This window comes from Acomys minous (genome assembly GCF_964271855.1).
Source record: "Acomys minous genome assembly, chromosome: 4".
NCBI classification, from domain to species: Eukaryota; Metazoa; Chordata; class Mammalia; order Rodentia; family Muridae; genus Acomys; species Acomys minous.
The window spans coordinates 97,462,308-97,465,060 of record NC_140486.1 but is presented as its reverse complement, the minus strand read 5'-3'; the positions used below and the strand labels follow the sequence as shown (position 1 = coordinate 97,465,060).

The 2,753-nt window shown below is 40.8% G+C and overlaps 1 long non-coding RNA gene across 1 annotated transcript; it reads right to left on the bottom strand.

Annotated features, from left to right (window-relative positions):
- Positions 1–378: 378 nt before the first annotated feature.
- LOC311595817 lies at positions 379–2,185 on the bottom strand. Its single transcript, XR_014778577.1, has 3 exons — positions 2,087–2,185; positions 1,280–1,355; positions 379–557 (listed from the first exon to the last, which is right to left on the bottom strand). It is a non-coding gene; the product is annotated as an uncharacterized lncRNA (long non-coding RNA).
- Positions 2,186–2,753: the final 568 nt, after the last annotated feature.

Here is a 2,753-nt window from a genome sequence, read left to right as displayed (position 1 = left end):
GTCCATACACTGCCAGCCCATCAGACATTCCAATGGACATTTTTGTATTGTTTTCACAAGACTCAACTAAAAGCATCACACATTTAATACCTTTAATCTTTGTGGAAGTTGAATAACACGCACCAGATTCACTCTGCTAATCTCTTGCCTCCCTAGGGAATCGGATGTTTCAACCATCTTGCCATAAGGGGAAACATACTTTGGAGAAAGCTCAGATTTTACTCATTTTAGCATACTTCATAACTAAAATTGTATCTTTATGTGATGACCTCAATATTTAATCTATACAACTCTACCAAGTTAACACAAACATTTTCCAAGTGCACAATTGTTATCGATCGTACCAACTTTAATGGGATATGTTCTTGCAGACACTGCTAATGTCTTTGCCTTCTTTGGTGATTCTTAGGCTCCATCACTTATGTCCTCAAATAGTATGTCAAAAATTCTTTGGATTTTATGAAGGTTGTCTTGCAAAAAAAAATTATAAACCAAATAAAAAGAATAAATTAAGGGAAAACCACAGGTGCAGAGAAAAGATCAGTGGCTTCTGGGAGCTGAGGGAGGGGAAACACAGCAAATCAGAGACAATTTAAGGGCAGTAATTGGTCTGCATGGTTCAATAGTGTTAGATAGGTGTCCTAACGCAGATGATATGAACAGGAGTGGTCTGCATGTGTAGGGGCAGAATGTAGTTTTTTTTTTTTAACTCATTGTTCCTGTGGACTCAAGAATGCACACTCATCAAACATAGGAAGAAGAGACCTAAAGAAACAGTAAATCTCCCATGACTTGTATAGAGCTGATGCTAAAGTATGGCATGGGAACAAATATGTTAAAATTATGTAAATAGGGACCCTGTGCTTCAGACCATGAGCCATGCCTTTTTTTCTCTCACCCAGAAATTACCTGGGTCTTATCAATATGATGTCTGAATATTGAGTGGAGCCAACTAGTCCATCCAATGATGATAAAGTTTCCATCGATTAGTGGCTTCAACATCATTCTTGGGCTGTTGGATTGTGCCCACCACGACCGGCAGGCCTGGTCTGAACCCATTATAAGTCTTAGTAGGAGGTTTAGAAATAGGCGGCTCTACCTTAAGAGCTGAAAATGCCCTGCCCTTTCTCCATAAGTACTGGCAAATGTTCTTTATGTAACTGCAGATGCTAAAGGACTTTTGGGGTCATGCATGGTTCCTGCTTGTGATTCCTGATGCATTTTTACATGAGATCTTTCCAGCCTTGCTGTCTGAAGAGACAGCTTCTGAAATACTCACCTTTTCTCCCTTTCTTCTTCCTCGTGACACATACTCATTACATGATCACATTACTCCAAAACCCTGAAGCTCTCACCTTTAAAGAAATGAATATTAATAATAACTGTAACTGCATGTGAAATAAAACTTATTTTGTCATCTCATGGATCTTTGAGTCCTGAGGATTCAAAGGCTAGAAAGAAAGATGCTGGATGCTAAGATGCAAGACTTGCTGAATATGGCACAAACTTAATTATGGTGGTCCGTGGAGCTTATCCCAACTCAGGACAAGTTTAACAGTGAAAGGGAGGACTACGAACAGCTATACTAGATAGCCAAAAGGCAAACTTTAGAAGATAAGGCTGGCTTATCCTTAGACACAACACTCACCTCCAGACGAAAGGAAAGGCAATAGCTAGAGAGCGGGTCATTAGCCCCCTCAAGCAAGATGAGGTGGAGAGACACAATAGTGACCTGAATAGTTTTCCTCGACACTTGGGTTATTGTTCAGAGAAAATAACTATCATTGAAATGAAGTCACCCCAAAGATGTGACCAGATCCTACTTACCACAACTTGTGAATGTGGCCTCATTTAGGAATAAGTTTTTGCTGGTGTAATTTAAGATCTAAAGAGAACATCCTGGGTTACCCCAGTAGAACTAACTCTAATGTTACGCTAGAGATAGGAGAAGAACTGTGGAGAAGCCCATGAAGATATGGGCAAAGACTGGAGTCAGAAGGCCAGGGAAGTTTAGACCAACCAGGAAGCCTAAGAGCAAAGGAAACAGGCTCCTCTCAATTCTCTGATGGACCTCAGTCCCACTTACCACCAGCAAATTCAGTCTCTACAGTTTCAAAGAATTAGTAATACATTCATAAGGATGACTTTCTTTGCTTTAAGTTACCAAGTTTATGTGGCATATGGTTGCCCCTAGCAACCAATACACAACCCATTCCCTCATGAGGCACATGGAAACTCCTGGGGTACCATTGACTCTTTGTGGAGCCAAGGGGAAGAAAGAAGGCCAGAGTCAGATATGCCTGCACTTCTGAACAGAGCAGACCATGGTTGAGAGTTTTCTTTGGATTAAATGGATACTTCTGGAGAAAGACTGCTTAGACTTCTCATGAGATAACCATTCCTAACAGGGCTGATTTCAGGGATGAAGCAAACCCCTAACATTTGTTTCTAGGGACAGACTTGAAGCATATTAATTGTCCATCATAAAGTGACAAATTTATCTTAAAATTTAGCATCATGGAATGGCAAACATTTACCGTCTTGTACAACTCCAAATGGCAGAAATCAGGGATCAGATCAGGGATGAGTAGCCCTGGCCCAGAATCTTAGGATGCTGTAATGGATGTATGTTGTGGTACTTTCATCTGCCAGCATGAATACAGGGTCTGTATTCAGGCTCACTCATAGGCTCATAGAGAGAGCTTAAGCTCCCAACCATGAGCTCCCTCCAGAGGATTGCTTACAACATAGCA